Source organism: Phyllostomus discolor, chromosome 5 (genome assembly GCF_004126475.2).
Source record: "Phyllostomus discolor isolate MPI-MPIP mPhyDis1 chromosome 5, mPhyDis1.pri.v3, whole genome shotgun sequence".
In the NCBI taxonomy this organism is placed as follows: Eukaryota; Metazoa; Chordata; class Mammalia; order Chiroptera; family Phyllostomidae; genus Phyllostomus; species Phyllostomus discolor.
In genome coordinates, this window is record NC_040907.2 from 44,594,198 (window position 1) to 44,612,167 (window position 17,970).

At 40.6% G+C, this 17,970-nt stretch overlaps 3 pseudogenes; 1 reads left to right on the forward strand and 2 right to left on the reverse strand.

The window, feature by feature from the left end:
* Positions 1-3,005: 3,005 nt before the first annotated feature.
* On the forward strand, positions 3,006-3,923 carry LOC114496952 (annotated as a pseudogene).
* A 3,330-nt stretch (positions 3,924-7,253) lies between these two features.
* LOC114496953 lies at positions 7,254-7,865 on the reverse strand (annotated as a pseudogene).
* Positions 7,866-11,752: 3,887 nt separating this feature from the next.
* The window catches only part of LOC114496954, a 58,153-nt pseudogene continuing 51,935 nt past the window's right edge, over positions 11,753-17,970 (reverse strand).

Here is a 17,970-nt window from a genome sequence, read left to right on the forward strand (position 1 = left end):
ACTGCCTGGATGACAGTGTCACCTGGGGACAGTTCTGAAATAGTAGGCGTCAGTCCGTGGAAAGGCATTAGAGCAATCAGGAGAGCATGTGCAAGAACCAGATGAGAAGAAGGAGATGGTGCATTTGAAGAATATCAACTAGGACACTACTGCTTGAGAATCAAGTTTGGGTCAGAACAGGGGGTGTTTTTAGCAGATAAGGCTTACAGAGGCAGGCAAGAAGTAAATGATGAAGGCCCTTGTAGACTTGAACATCATTCTGAGAGAAAAATGGGATTTAACAGAGAACTTTAATCAGGGGACAGACCCCAGCTGATTTGCATTTGCAAAAGACAATTCTGACAGCTGGGTGAAGGATATATTGAAGGGAGCGAGAGTGGGTGCTGCTAGAACAGCTAGGAAGCAGCTGGAGAAATCCAAGGGGAAAAAGAAGTAGGACCTGAAGTACAATAGAGTAATGACAGGTCTACTGCCTGAGCTCACATTCTTTCCATGGAAATGATGGTTTTCTTCTCTGTTTGCTTGTGCACTGTCGCTTTATAAAAGGGATTTGGGATAACTTCACACTGTTGTGACTATGAATCCCAATCTGAAATTTCAGGTAAAAAAGAAATACTATGTGTCTTTGTTTTCTGTATATCAAACTTGATTTTAATCCAAGCCCAATCCTAAGTGGACTGGTCACTCTTCTCACCTGGAGTCTTGCCACTTATGTGAGCTCTGCTTCCCTCTGCTCTGTGAATCCACAGATCCAATGAGACTCTGGGAACCTCTTCATCACTTTGTGGGAAATCCTTCTCTTTCCAAGTTTCCCCCAGAAGCCCTTCCTCTCCATGCAGATACTTAGCTCATCCTCCTTAAAGACTTTAGACTTTTCCAAACCAACCCAGAAATAGAAGTTCACCATAATTTGACCACCCTGAAGCCTGAAGGCACAGAGTCTGCGAGCCACTTTCATGGAAGGAGGAAGAGAAGCAAACTCGTGAATTACTGTTTGAGAAATGATCCTGTCATGATGCCATGTGATTATTTCAAATATAAATCATTTGTGAAGAAAACAGAAGTAAAACTAGTGAGAGAGTTTATGTTTTGAAAACTATACACACTTTCCAAAGTTAGAACCACATCTTCAGCTTTGAGCTACCTAGTGACCAAACCAAAAATGCATATACAAACTAATGTGACAACTGTTGATGGCACCCACTAAAGAAAGCACACCTGTTTTCCAGGAGCAACCTGGTTTGAACTGCAGCTGGGATGGAAGGCAAGCTTCTACACGGGATCCTTGTGAAGGGGACACTGCATGGTGCAGGCCACCCCATGTTCAACATCATCCCTATGAGTTTTGTCCAATTTTTTTCTTGTAGCAATGTAAGCACCAGAAATTGAAAAACAAATTTTTAACCCAGAAACAGATCCTGCCCTCAGTGTGTGCTAGCCTAGTCAGGAGCACAGATAAACAGACAATGCCACATGGTATTAAATTACAGTGGCTGGGGTGTGGTGCCAAGTGTGAAGAGAGCATGTCTCAAGTTCCTAAAAGCAGAAAAGAGATAGGGAGCCCAGCACCCAAAGATCATGGGGGTTGGAATAAGGATGGGAGTGCTCAGGACATAATAAGTGGAAAATATACAATTTCATATTCAAACAAACATATAAAACACTGAAAGGAAGTACACCAAATGATTATTTGTTGTTATTGCTAGGTGATCATATTATAGGTGACTTTTATATTTTGCCTTTAGCTTATCTACATTTTACGAGGAGAAAGTTATTAATATTATAAGGAGAAAGTTATTAATATTTAGAGACCAGCTTCAGTTGTAACAAGAGACCCAAACAAAAGTAGCCGTTAGTTTTGTTGTGCATGAAGCAGTCCAGTATGATATAATTTGAGGGCTTGGATTTTCTGTGAAATAATGTGCAAAGAAAAGTGGGCAGGGGCATAAGCAAGCCAGGACTGATCAGGACTGGCTAATTGTTTAAACTGGATGATTGACAGATACGTGGGGATTTATTACACTACTCTCTACTTTAGTATATACTTTAAAATGTCTACAATAAATATCTAAAAAAAAAAGAAACAAATAAGGAGAGTGACCTTAACACATCAATCCCTCTCTGCTTCAGTTTGCTCAATTGTAAAGTGAAAATAATGAAAGCTCCCACTTCCTAAGACAGCTGCGAGGGTTGAATGAGTTAACACACATACAGTGCTCATAACACACATGACACAATCATAACTGTAACTGTTATTACAATGGCAATGACCTCTTCAAAACTACGGGCTCCTTCCATCTTTCCACTCTGCCACCTGCTCTCATGGTTATATGGCCCTGAAGCTTTCTTGGGTATCACCTCCTCCCGTAGCCTGTCTAGAAGTAGAAAAGAGGTGAGTCTCTGTCCTTTTTTGTGTCCTCTTTGGAAACTCAGGACATTTTCACAGAAATCCCCTACCTGGCAGGCTTCCCTTCACTCCTCACTGGCCAAGATTGCATCACATACCCTTGTCTAAAACAATCACCTACCACGGGGATGGATCTACCAGGCTGGCTGTAGACTAATCAAAACCTACACTCTGGAGCATTGTGAGAGCCCCTGAAGCATACAGTATGCCAATGCCAGAAGGAAGAAAATCATGTTCTGTTAGGAAGAAAGAAAGTGAGAAAGTGGCTAGTGGATAGTCAACTAACAGTGGCTGCACAGGCATGCTCATGCTGTGTGGCTGGTGTGTGAAATAATGTAGGGACAGGAAAAGATATGGTAGGTGATGACAAGACAGATGAACTGGGCACCAAGCAGAGGACACTGTGTTTTTCCTATAAGCAGTGGGGAGCCATAAACACTGAGGTACAGAGCTTAAGGAAAACATAACAAGAAAAAATATTTCTAATTTCATTTTAACTTAGAATTTTCCTGAAGATAGTACATAATCCTATCAGATTATATGCACATCATATGCAATTTTACTTATTGGTCCCTCAAACATGTTTACATAACTGGGTATGGTCTTTGCTGAGAAACATCTTGGGAGATGGCAGAGGCAGCAGGGAAAGAAGGCGGCCGCCGTTCCACAGCAAGGCTGGACCATGGGGCAGCTGCCCAAGAAGGGCATTATTAAGTTCTACAGGACCACAGATCAGATTCGTTTCTTGCAGATCACAAGTTATTACAGAACACTAAAAATGCAGTCAAGTCAGCTAACAAGGACCATTTGGTTACAATAACTATCTTTTTGAAAGTAAGTGTTTCAAGGGTACTGAAAGTATAAGTGTGTGAGCAGGTGAAAAAATGTGAAGCTTAATGAAGATAAACCCAAAGAAACCAAGTCTGAAGAGAATATGGATAAGGATCCATCAAAATATACAAAATCTGTTCTTAAAAAGGAGGATAAAACCAACTTCCCCCAAAAGGGAGATGTTGTCCCCTGCTGGTATACAGGAACACTACAGGACGGGCTGCTTTTGATACCAATATTCAAATGAGTTCAAAGAAGAAAAATGCCAAGCCTTTCAGTTTTGAGGTTGGAACAGGCCAAGTTCTCAGAGGATGGGCTGAAACACTCTTGACCGAGTAAAGGAGAAAGGCCTTGACTGGAGATTGAACCAGAGTGGGCTTGCACAAAGAAAGGGCAGCCTGGTGCCCAAATTCCACCAAATGCAAAACTCACTTGTGAAGTGGAATTAGTGGGTATTGATCAAAATAGCAACACTTCAGATCTAAAGACATCAGCAAAGGCCTTGAAGAAACTTATGTAACTAATTACAGCCAGTTGTTATTGTAAGGGAAGAGTCAACTGGAATATTCAAGGACATATGTTAGAACTTGTTTACTTTCTCCCCAAGCTTTTAAGAAATGTAATCTGTTATAAATCCTTGATGTTTGAAATACTTTACTATAGCTGTGTAAAAATACCGGTTCAGGAGAACTCATTTGCCTTTTACCTCACATTGTCAACTAAAAGGCTCAATAAAAAAAAATTACCCAGTATAAAAAAAAAGTAAAAAAGAAAATCTTGGTCAAAGCAATTGACTGAGCAATAATATCTCTAAGGGGAAGCAAACTAACTTTGGAATCAATATTTACATCTTAACTTCATTTTCTACTGACTAAGACCTTTTTTTAGCTTCTGTACTAAGTTCCTTTACCATTTCCCTTCAAGGACTCAATGAATATCCATGTCCCTCACCAGAGTGCCCACCCTCAGTGCTGAGTGTAATTATCCTTATGTGAAAATGAATTCCACATGAATCTGTTGAGGAAGGTAATGCTTTTTAAGGTATTATTTAATTACAAATGAGAAATGCTTTATTTGATTCATTAGAGAAGGTCACCATGCAAAGAGACTGACCTCAAGATGGTGAAAACTTTTCAAATTAAGATCCTGGGAGTTTCATTATTGGCACAAGTTTTGCTTACTGGGGGGCCCCCACATGCAAATGGAAGGGGAAGGAGATATTAGGAAGTGTGCTTATCACACATGAGACTTCCTAGTATTTCTGGACAAGAAACCTTGATTTCAGACAGATCTTAGCTGAACAAAAGAAGATTGTTATTTCTCCCATGAAAGTCGAACTGCATATTCTCCATTGGCAGAAGTGGCATAAAATATGGAAGGTAAGAAGTTCCCATGTATCTGGTATGTTTGAAGATTAGGGTGTTCTTGCTGTATAGAGCCTTGAAAAAGTTAGGCGCATACTTGAATTTGTTAAATAATGGAATAATGTCAACCCTGGTTTAAGCCAAATTCCAAGCCTGGGCAACTAAAAATGTTTGTGTATTTTATGTGGATTACTAATTATATCCTTCTCATTGTTTATTTATTTATTCAACATATTTTTATCTAAAGCCTCTATATAGTAACTATTCTAGGTATGGAAACACAACATTGAATAAAAAAGCAAAAATTCTAATGGGGAATGATATAAAACAAAGTAAAGAAGTTATATATATATAAAATAGTAGATAGTGAAAGATACTAAAGAAATAAGTAAAGTAGATGAGGGGAATAGGGGAATTGAGAAATGGTCAGGAAGGCTTGTAATTTTTTATAGCACAGCCAGAAAGGTCTCAGTTTGATGATGACTATAATAACCTTAATATCATAGTACTGTTCCTCAATATTTCTGACTCTTCTTCTGAATGCATGATCATAGGATTGCATTCCCTTGCTACATTGGAAATAGAAAAGCCCAGTTACTTATGTAGGCTGATGAAAGTGAGTGAAGTGATGGATGCTGTTTTGGCATGAAAATTTTAACACTTAATATATGATTGTTCCTGCTCTTTCTTTCCTTCTGTCACAGCAATGTTCCAATAGTAGTTGTTCTGTCATCTTGGAAACTGGAGTGAGGACAATGTGGAGCACAGCCCAGCCATCCCAAAATGGACGCGTATTATGTATGACTTGTTTTAAGCTATTGAGGTTTTCATGTTACTTGTTACTGTAGCATAACCTAGCCCATCCTGTCTGATACAGTGACAATTGATTGAAGACCTGAAGAAAGTGGGGGAGTGAGAAGTGTGGATGTCTAGAGAGGAGCAAGCACTCCCAGCAAGAATAATGCAAAAGGCTCAAAGTGAAAGTATGCTTGGAATTTTGGTGTCAAATAAATGTGAAAAAACAGTCAAAGATGCAATCTGAGACATAGTAGACTTCCAGATCATGGAGGGTATTGTGTACCATTTGATGTTTTCTCTAAATGAGGGCCATTTGAAGAGATAGTTGGGAATAAACCAAAGTGGAGGCAAGATAGCAGCAGGGAGAAGGGTAGGGAGTCTATTGCTCTAAATATAAATGAGAGAGAACTTCTTGAATCATGGTAGTAGCAGTAGAGGTGGTGAGAAATGGTTTGATTCTGGATATATGTGTGTGTGTATTCTACTATATATATATATTTTTTTCTCCAACCCATATCTGACCCATCAGCAAATTCTACTGCATATACATAGTAGAGTTCTCTCTATATATACACTATATATATTCTATATATTGTATATTATATAGAATATACTATTGCAATTGTATACTATATAGAATATACTGTATCTTATATAAAATATATATTATGTAGAATATGCTATTCTATATAATATACTATATATACATTACATATAGATTTTATATATATACACTACATATATATAGTAGAATTTGCTGATGGGTCAGATATGGGTTGGAAGAAAAAGAATGGAGTCAAAAATGACTCCATTGAGTCTTTTGAGGAGAGACAAGAGGTATAAAATAGTTGTTGAGGAGAATGGGAAAGTGAATAGATTAGAAAAATATTATACGATTGCCAGACAGCATTAAAGTGAGTAAACAAGAATTTAGAGGAGACCAATGAGCATAGCAGTGTGGTTTTCTTGGCCCCATTCAGCCGTGTGGGAGCAGGCACGGAGGAGGTGGAGAGATGGATTTACGGAAGTCAGTGTTTTGCCATAGCAGTATGATGAGAGAAAGGGGCAAGACGGTTGATACAGGGGCATGATGATACCATAATTAGCAATGGAATATAAGCTGGCCAAGGAGAGAAGTGAGAAAGTGAGCAGGGTAAAATATTTTAAATATGTGTTGGGAGTCTATCACTAGAAGAGGCACTTTACATTAATTGATGCTAATTCCCACAACCTTACAAAGCAGGCATTATAATTCCAAATTCATAGATTGCTAATAGACTGATCCCACATACTGTGACCAAAGGTGAAGCCATGAGAGATATTTGAAATTAAATCAGTCATTTCAACATTCAGTGTACAATACATATACTCAATATCAATAAGAAGTGTTATTTGAGTCTAGGAACATGGAAGAAACAGGGAAGCACTTAAAGTTTTTGCCAAGAAAATGCAAAACCCAGCCAAGAAACTGATGGGGGCAGGAGAGACAGGCTTCCTGGAGTATAGAAAATGTATAAATTGACTCCAGGCACAAGGGTAACAGAAAGAGTGATGTCTTAAAATTTATCTGCAGCTATAAATAAAGTTCAGCAGAGTAAACAAGAACCCAGTCAGCACCCTGGCTGAAATCTCCACATTGGAAATAAACTCAGAAACCCAACCCATGTTTTCCATGGGAAGATATAGCAGGTTTCTAAGTGAGGCATGAGAGGAGTCATCCGGGTAGCTGATGATCCAGGTCTCTCTGTTGAAATAACCTCAGTGACTTTCCGTGATATATGTCTGGGCAAATGTAGAATTCTTTTTTTTTCACTTGCAGGCCATACGGAGGCACCTTTATTTCTTTGGATCACTCAGGTTTTGGGCCGTGGAGCCTCTCCCACTTGAGGACTGCACCTGGTCACAGGGCTGCGGTCCCCACCTTGTTGCAGCTTCCGGATGAGTTCCAACAGGTTCATCCTAATTTGAGTTCCTGTGGGTTGGTGGTCACAAACAAGCCAGCAACCCCCGCCTTCTCCAGTGTGTTCTACTGGTCCACCACCTTCTGGTCTAGCTCCAGGATGATCTTCTGGTCCATTGTTTGCTTCTCCTGACGGATCCGCTGCTCAGCGTGGGCAAGTTGTGAGATCCGAAGGCCTGCCGGGCTTCCTGGTGCTTCTGGCTCAGGGCCTGCCTGAGCAGGCAGTGCTCATTCTGCATCCGCAGGCGTCGGTTGTGCAGGCTCTTCTCAGTGAGGTGTTGGATCTCCAGCAGCCCCTGCACGATCTTGAACATGGAGCTGTTGAGGAGGGCCAAGCCAGGTTGCTGAGCATGGTGCAGGACCAGCGCTCTTGGAGAGAGCTGGGCAGCTCCTTGACCAGGTTCTGCAGCACCGACAGGAGCTGATAGTGCCGCTCCTGCTGCGGAGCCCCATCCACCGCCTCCTCGCAGGTGCCCACATGCAGACGCATGGCTCCTTCACCCCACCAACTGCAAACCCAAGCGTCGCTCCCCCTACAATTCTTCAACATTAATATCTCAGGCTAAGGAATCTATGCAAGTGTTACATATTTCTAATGCTTAAGTGATTTGGCCTATAGAGTGAGAGTCTTAGAACTCCAACTTAAATTATGTAATGAAACACTTAAATTTGTGATTTTAATTTGAAGTCTCACTAAATTTATTTGAGAACTGCCTTTTCCCCCCATATTTATGTTTTTATTTATTAGATTTATACTGTTTTTTAAATACCAAAGAAGTTTCATTTATTGTCACACAGTTCTCTTAAGGATGGAATCAAATACATTAAACATATAAATGCACTTTAAAATATTTGAAGATGTTCAATCTACAAATTATGTATTATAGAATTGTACCCCTGAAACGTATATAATTTTATTAAACAATGTCACCCTCATAAATTCAATTAAAAGTGAAATAAAATGAAAAAAATAAAATATTAGAAGATGTTCAATTAATCCATTTTGTAAATGAAATCAAATATTAGTCATAGGTCCCTCAAAAGTGATTATTAAAATTTGTTAGACTTATAAATGTAAATGTAAATGTATCCAGCTAAACTTAAAGCTTAAAGAAAAACTCATTTTCACTTTGTATCTTTAATTAAAAAAACATAATTTTGCCCTGGCTGGTATAGCTCAGTGGATTGAGCGCGGGCCAAGAACCAAAGTGTCGCAGGTTCGATTCCCAGTCAGGGTACATACCTGGATTGCAGGCCATGACCCTCAGCAACCGCACATTGATGTTTCTCTCTCTCTCTTTCTCCCTCCCTTCCCTCTCTAAAAAATAAATAAATAAATAAATAAAATCTTTACAAAAACCCCATAATTTTAAAAACCAAACTAAGCCTCTGATTAATCTTCCTGCCTTTGAGGGCACCCCAAAAGTCTTATGAACGTAGACGAGGAAACTGAGGCAGTGATGAAGTAGCAAAGCCAGAATGGGATCCCAAGCCGGCCAGCTGCAAAAATCCATGCTTCTCTCATCATTCTTCATCTCCTTTCCCTGACAAATAATTAGACAACAGTAACATACAATTAACATAAAAACTTGAAGAGTTCTTTCTTTCTCCCATGTCCTGCAATGCCTCAGGGTTATAATTATATCATTACCCTGCAGTGCAGACTGAGGCAGAGTAGGTGTTTAAGGATTGGGCTGAATTAGTATGACTTTAATTATAACATACCCTGAAAATGGCTTTTCTTACTAAATCCCTAATGCTGGCATGTGTGTATATATTCTTTGCCAATTTCTCATAATAGTAGAGTATAAATAGAGAGGAGAAATCCAATAACCTGTGGCAGATTATTTAAACTATCAGTATGTTTGTTTTATAGATAAACTAGAGCTTCCTTTCCTTAAGCTTTCTCTTTAGACTTGTTCTGTGGGACCCTAGGAAGAGGGATGGCATGGAGGGGTGTTCCCCTTTAAGCATTCTAACAAAAAAATAAAATCAAAATCCCCAAACAGATAAGATATGATTATTCTCATTAGCAGCCAGCATATTGAAGCTCCATTCAGAGCCCTCAGCCTTATTATCAGGGACTTCTCTCCAAGGACCCACCTAATTCTTATAGCGCCTGTCTCCCATTGTGTCTGCATTTTCTGTTAACAAGGAAGGAGACCAGTAACGATTGTTGAGGGACACAGTTGGTGGCCTTCCCAATAACCATCAAAGTCATTCCTCCTTGTTAACAGATTCCCAATGTTGCTCAGGTATCAGACAGCCTGCCTGGGGAAGAGCTTTGATTATTCAAGTCTTCCTTGCAATAGGTGTAGAGGTGGACATGTGACCTAGTTGTAGCCAATGAGACACAAGGGTAAGTGTAGTAGTGGATAGGGGTCCCCTAGGAAAGATTTCTTCCCCAATACAAGAGGGAATGCTGTGAGCAAAAGCTCCTCTGGCTATGCTCTCCTTCCTGGTGGGAATGCTGTCCTTTAAACCAGTGATGCTAGGAATTCCGGTAGCCACCTTGGAACTGTCAAAGGTAAAATTTCCATATACACTTGCGTAGGAGATATCAAAACCTGTTGTTTTGTTTTATCACAGCTTCTTTTAAGCAGTAGAACTTATCAAAGCACCACGAACTTTGAGAGAACGGAGGAATCAGATCCCTACAGACTGAACTCAAGACACTTTGCTGACCAATGAACAATGAGACTGGTTTTTAACAAATCATGGACAGGCTGATGGATTAACTCTGCTCTCTACAGAGTAGTAGTTTTTAATCCTCAGCCACCATGAACCACTCCATCTCATAACCTGGTGTTTTTGTTCTATTTGCTCACATGACCACAAGGGAATCACAGAGCTGATTCTCCAGCTCCCTTGTCTCAAGATGTTGCTGAACCAACCCAGAAACCATCACTGCTAGACTTCTTCTAGGTGAACCTTAAATATGCTATTTTATGAGGGGGATTGATCAATAACAGTCCATGGACCAATAGATAAAATTTCACTGGAACACAGCCTCACTCACTTGTTCACATATGGTCTATGGTCGCTTCCGTGCTACACCAAAAGAGCTGGGTAGTTGCAACAGAGACAGCATGGCCTGCAAAACTGAACATATTTACTACCCAGCTCTTTACAGAAAAGTTTACTAACCTCCATTTTAAGTACTGTTAGTTGGATTTACTTAGTACCTCATATTGAAAGCATGCCAAAATCATACAGCTATATTACAGCTACCTCTTCCAATTCCTGGATTCTCCGGGTAGGATAGTCCTACATATACCACCTGGTGGGCCATGGATTGAATCCAGTATCTACTTGATCTAAAACCTTATATAAGGGACCACATCACTCTCCAGTCATCCCAGCTCTTTCATAGGTCTGTCTCAATAGAAACACATTTAGTCTGAAACATTCTTACAACTCTTCCTTTCTCCTTGGCCAGTTTCTATTCATCTTTTCTAGTTTAGTTCAAATGCCATTCCTTCAACAAAAGATTCTCTGACCCACCAAATAGGTCATGTCCTCATTCTATGGTTTCACAGGGCCATAAATTTCTTTATCATAGTGCTTAACAAAAATTATAAGACATGAATTGTGTAAGTAGCTTTTATTCATTCCCTTCCTTTTGGGGGTAAAAACTCCTGATGTACAGGGGTCTATTCTATTGATACTCTCTATCCCTAGGGCCTAGAATTACCTCATTTATAAAACTCACAAAATAGATATGTGATAAATGAATGAAGAATAAGTGAATGGAATAAACAGTACAAATCATACTTGGAACTATGTGAAATCTTTTAAATCTTATGTCCTTTACCGGACCACGTTCATCTTTCAGAAATATATAAATGACTCCATTGTGCTAGGCCTGTGTGTTTTAATGAGTCTGAAACTGTCATGAAAAGTATGTCAAGATCCAGCGCCTCAGCCACCCCATCCAGCCAGCATACATCTCATTTTTGTAAGATGACGTGTGAGTTGCCTAACTCAGTCACCTGGTGGCCTTGCATTTATGTATATCAACCTCTGCACACCTCCAGAGGCTGTTCTTCCCCTCACAAGCTATGTGCCCTTACAAGGTACTTACCTCTATTTTTTCACCTGTATAATGAGGACACCACACGTTGATTAGAGGAGACTTCTCCTTCAACTGTGAAATGGATGTGTAAGCATCTGCCTAAAACAAGACACCATGATAGAAATAAAGAGGGGAGGGGGAAATAACTTGAGAGAGAAGATGTAGTCCTGATCACCCTCTTCATGGAATCTACTAAATATCTGGGACAGTTTTAAACCTAGAGAGTGCATTATCCTTTTGTTTGTTTGTTTGTTTAACTGATTATTTTCCATCAATCTTATTTCCATGCTCTGTTTAAGAGTCAATGGAAGAACAGCTTAAGACCACTCACTGGTTGTTCCTTCCCAAGCAGAGGCTGGAGCAGTGGGGGCTGCAGGCCGGTCTTCAGTGCAGCTGAGCGCTCCGGGCTTCAGTAGGGAACTGTCAGACAGGCCCAGAGGGCACTGCGCCTACAGAGCCCTCTGCGACCTCAGGCTGAGCAGCGGTGAATGCAGGAGCTGGAGCAGCCATCCACCCTGAACGCCCAAGCCCTTTCAGTGGTCTACCCTTCCCTTCAATCTCTTCAGGATCCCTGTAGAAGTAGAGATCAGGCAGGACCCCGTGCGTGTTCACCGGAGATGGTACCACACATGCGCAGAACTTCCCAGGCCAGCATCCATGCCACCAGATCCGCTGAGTGAGCCCCTTTGTTGCTGCAGGGATGGCAATGTCCACACAGCATAGAGGACAATCTGTGATACACAGAGAGTGGTATGCAGGCTAAGGTAACACATGTCTGTGGGAGGCTGGCAGTCAGTCCTGGGACCAGTAACCCCCAGAAGCTGTGGCTCCCGGGAGTCGGCCTAGATCTGGTTAGTGAAGGTTCCCGAAGGGAAGTGTCAGCACCCTGAGTGGCTGCAGGGACAGCAGCAAACTCCAGCACAGCTCCCTGGCCAGTGTTCCTGGACAGTATGACACTGACAGCAGCCGGGTTTGCAGTGGTAACAATGGCTCAAGCCACCAGCCGGACCTTCTCCCAGGTCTCCTGCAGAGTTATGCTGTGGACGCCGTCACTCTTCCTGCTGTGGATGTGCTGTTGCATGTGGAAGTCAAAGCTGCTGCCTCCTAAGTGGGTTCCTGCTGCAAGGGATTTGAGGACATTCTCCTCCTTCATTTGCAGGAGATCAAGGGCTGCAGACTTTGTGAAAGCTTGCCTTTAAGTTATGACAAGAACCCAGAGCAATGCCATATGGACCCTCTCTGGGTAAACATGGAAAGGCTGTGTTATCTTTCGTTGGGAAGTCTGAAATTTCTCTCTGCTCCCCAGCATCAGGAATGGGATATTGAGAGCAAAATGGATCCATAAGGAAAATGTCACTTTCAGTTATAATAGCAAGTTCTGATTCTAAATCAAAGTTTCAATCTCACTCTCAACTTAAAAAATCTGCTTGCTCCAACGTCCCAATTTGCAATTCTCATCATTGCCTGAAGTCATAGTCAGAAACCTGTCCTGAGGAGTGGGAGCTGCATGTCTGGTGTACGTCTGGGTCTGTTCTCCTCTCTCTCCTGGCTTTCCAGAACTGGGGTGAGAGGGAGGGAAAGAGATAGAGAGAGAAGCATCCTGTCTTAGCTGCTGCTGCTGCTTTGGGTTCCCCTTGGCTCACACTGCCTATTTCCCACTGGAAGCTCTGGTAGGTTGGATGTGTGGATTGCTGAAAAGCACCCTGAGAACTGTGCAGCTCCCTGACATTAGTGTGAGTGACACACTCCAGCTGATGCCTTGCTGTTCTCCACTCCCAGCTTTTACAGCTACCGTGCTACCATTCTCTGCTAGGGTGACCTCAAGTATCTTTAGATACGGTTACCTTCCAAAATATTCTTTTGAGCGATGGAAAACTCAGGCATCCCTTCCCTGATAAATGGTGGAGTAGGCTGCTCCCCTGCTGCTTTTGCCCCTTGCCCAGCTGCTGCAAACGGTTTCTCTGGACTGCCACTTGCAGGCTGCTTAGTCAGGAAGTAGCCACAGCTTTCTGGGTTCACACATGCCCTCCCACCGCCAGGGAACGGAGTATATGTCAAGTTCCCAAGAACTTGCTCACTCTGCTCTACTTGAGGGGCAGCACCTCCATGGGTCTGGGAGTGTCTGTAACTCAACCAGCATCTAGTGGGGAGTGACAAGCCAGGATCACTGCCTGGTATGTAGTCCCAATTTCTTGAAATAGTTTACTTAGAACTGCTCTCACTCAGCATGAGAGGTGTGTAACTTCTAGAGAACAGGAGAGATGTCACAAGAGTCCTTAGTCAAGCAACATCTCATTAGTATGATATTCCTATTTAAGCAAATTGAGTTTGAGTTTCTTGTCTTTTCTTATGCAAGCCGATTGGGGTGGTGTGAGGTGGCAAGGCTGGTCTACCATTTGCTACCATCTGCAGCTATGTACCTAGCATCTCCCCTTTACAATGTGACCATTCTGTCACCTTTGCAGCTATAGCCTGGAGCCCAGGAAAAGAAAAGTCCCATTTATGATCCTATAACATAAATCTAAATATGTATCTATATAATATTTTAGTGAATTTGGATTGTATTATTTTATTACTTGCTTTTTCTTACTTAAAAAATGTGTAGTAAAATTTCCCAGCCTACTAAGTGTGCTTTGAAATGCTATTTCTAATACCTGTGAGAGAGAAATAATTTCTCAAAGCATCAGTAATACCATGGCTGCCTCAAAAAGGATGCATCATTGTTTTCTAGGGGTAGAAAAAGGGAAACCTCATATTAAAAAATACAGAAGCACCCTGGGTGGTGTGGCTCAATGGATTGAGTGCTGACCTGTGAACCAAAAGGTCACTAGTTTGATTCCCAATCAGGGCACATGCCTGGGTTTCAGACCGGGTCCCCAGTTGGGGGCATGCAAGAGACAGCTGATCTATGTATCTCTCACACATTGATGTTTCTCTCCCTGTCTTTCTCCCTCCCTTTCCCTCTCTCTAAAAATAAATAAACAATATCTAATAGATTGATAGATAGATAGATAGATAGATAGATAGATAGATAGGTAACCAAAAAAGAATACTAAATGTTCTGTGAACTGGAAGGAGGACAAACAGACTTGATCTATACAATCTTGTGAAATTCATGTGTGGCTATGTGTCATTATTATTACTATTATTATTAGTTTAATTTTTTTTAAAAAAGGAGACTGAGGCTTAGAAATATTGAAAGATTGGTCTATAATCAACTGACCCATCCATGGCAAAGCCAGATGTCAAAACTGAGATTTCTGGAACTTCAGAGGAAACTGAATATGAGAAGGAAAGGAAGAAAGGAAGGAAAGCAAAGTCATAATGAAGGAGAAGGGGGTGCCCTTGAGGGACAGAGTCGAAAGAGAAGGAAAACCCTCTGCTGTGTTTCCAGTTCAATCCCTTTTGTTCTGGGAGAGGCCTGGGAAGCTGACCGCCAACTTCCCTCATCTGACAAGTGAAGTGTAATAAATGTGTGCTTTTCTTTTTTGTACAAATGTGAAGTCGTTTCCAAAATTAGCCCTGTCCAACTGTTAAAATCCCCAAGTTCCCAAACTCTCTCAACAGGAAACAGCCATGGACATCCAGATGTTTCTCTTCACAGTGTTTGTCTGTGCAGTGTTTACATTTATCTTTTTCTTGTTGAATTGTGACTTCATGAAATGCTTTATTATGGTGATTGATCATTTGCACGAAAGTACTGAGAAGGGGAACTGAGGGATGCATGGGTACAGGGCGACACATGGCCCCTTAGCCAATGATCCATCTCAGAAAACTATTTCTGAGAGCCACACTTCCTGAAAATGCTCAGAGTAAAGAAATTCACCAAATACACGACTCAGCTGAGACTGTCTCTTTTCTGTACGCAGAGAACTAGCACGAGAAAGAAACTTCAGTGAACCCACCCTTGGGAGGTTAAGAAGGAAAATAATCTGTCTGTAAATCATGGAATCTACCCAGGCTGTGCAAAACAAAAGAACACCTTCTTGCTGGAAGAGAGCTGACAGAAGTCTAGGATGGTAGATGATAAATATAGGCTACCACCTTGGATATCATTAGTTATTTCTTATCTGTGTCAGGAGCTGAGTTATAAGAGGTAAGTATTTTGCATATATACTTCAGTTAATGCTCATAACAGTCTTAAGGAGAAGGTTCCATTTTCACTCCCTGTTTGTAGATAAGGAAACCAAAAGCCAAGAGAGGTTAAATGACCTAAAAGTCCATATACCTAGTAAGCAGCTAAGCTGAGAATTCAACCTAGGTCTACCTCAGTCCAAAAAGATTATGCATCTAATGAACCATTTTATCCTGATGTAATGCTGCATAATTCTGTTCTAAAAAAATTTTAAAGGTTTTTAGGGGGGCGAGGGGGGGCGTGAGGAGAAAATACAGGCAAGTGTAATTGAACAACAATAAAATAATTTAAAATAAAAAAATTTTTTAAGGTTTTTAAAAAGGTGATGGACCCACTTGTTGATTCTCCAAGGAGAAGATGAGGTTTTGCCTCAGTTTCTAACAATGCCAGGACTGCCTTTCTCTCTCTTCATAACCGTTTACAGAGCGTCATTCTCCATCCTCTATGGCAGCTGTTCTCTTAGGCAATGTGACCACTTTTGATCACGTTGGTTGGTCTTCCTTTGGGTCTGCCATTGTTTCACTTTCTTCGAACTCCAAGGAAAGATATAAAAGGCAAGCAGCACATACCTGGAAGGTCACAGTGATTAGAAATGGAATAAAAAACAAAAACAGATAAAGGATTGGGTTCTGGAAGCCTTCCCTGCCAGGTAACAGGTGATCAAAGAGATAATTTATCAGACTGATACCACATTTGATGAATTAGTCTTCCTTCTTCCCCTTTAATTATCATCTTAGCGGAAACTCCATGCTGTTTATCCCACTAGTAAAGGGAGGGAAGGAAGAAGAAAATGAAGATGAATATAACCAACTGTATGTGGATCTGCTATGTCTCATTAGCAATTTTATGGTTTTGGTGAAGAGTAATAGTTAGAACAGAAAAGCCATTTTCTCTTTCTATTTTTTTAACTGAATGTTTAATTGGTTTGTCCCCTTTGGCCTAGCTAGAGAAACGCCTATATCCGACAGGCACACACTGTAAGTAAGAATGGGCGTAAACAAAAGTCAGACATCTGCTAGCCAGACCTGCCCCTCAGTCTTCTTAAGCACCAGGGAAGCATCTCAAGTTAGTCTTCAGTTTGACTTTGCAGGAATGCTGGGTTCACTGTAGCGTTTTTGCCTCTCACCTTTCCTGGGAGTTTATAGGGGGCTTTGAAGTTCCTCTGAACAAACAGGGTCTCTGTGTTTCACTCATTGCTGAGCCAACCCTGGGGCCTTGGTTCCATCAGCTCCTTATTAAGTGTTTAGTAATTTCAGTTTCCACCTTTTGGTCTTGCTCGCTTTACAAACATCTGGAGAGAATTAGCTCCCAGGCCTCTGTAACATACCCATTTTGTGGTTCTAGGGAGAGTTGTGTGTTAGGGGATGTTGTTGCCTTTAACGAGCTTTCTTTATGGTTCTTAACTGTAAAAGGTACCCTCGTTAATATTAATAGACAAAGAGAAGGCGAGGCCACTCGCCCCATTTAACTGTTGCCAACTTCACTGTTAGTGAGATTTTCATGCTGAAAAGGAAAGAATAAATAGCATGAAAATGGGAATAAAGTACAAGAGAAAAAATATATATCCATATACACACACACACACATAGATAAAAACAATAATTATAGCAACAATAATATCCAGGCACTTAAAATCAGTATAAGTCTATACCTCCATAATTCATATAACTGCTAGCTACATGTGGCTTTTGAGCCCTAGTATATATTAAGATTTACTGTTTGTGTAAAATACACACTAGATTTGGAAGACTTAGTATAAGAAATGTAAAATATCTCATTAATAGCTTCATATAGATTATAGGTTGAAAAGATTATAATGAAGAGATATAAGGTTAAAATTAATTTTACCTGTTTCTTTTTACCTTTTTAATGTGATTATTAGAAATTTTTAAATTATAAAAGTGACTTGCCATTGTGGTTTGTATCAGGTTTCTATTGGACAACAGTACATTAAAGGACCAGACAAATTATTTAACAGAAAATGACTAGGTTTTGCAAGAATCCCACCACTGGGAATCCATGTGACATCAAAGTGAACAGGAGAGTAATAAAAAGAAGTATTAAAAAAATGTCATCCTGATTTTCAACAAACAGGAAGAGGTAACTGACAGAAAGTGCTGATTGGTAAGTTTTTTCCTCAGAACAAAATTCTAGATTCAGTTATTAAATCCAAAATTTACAAGCAAATTAGAAAATAAGTAGATGATTACAGAAATTGGCTGAGCCTGCTAAAAACAAGGCAAACCACTTACAATCAAGATGGTGGCATACGTGAACGTGGCTTACCTCTTTGCACAACCACATAAAAATTACAACTAAAATGTTCAACAACCATCAGAAATCATCAACTATCAGAAATTGAGCTGAATGGAAGTCTGACAACTACAGAATTCAAGAAAC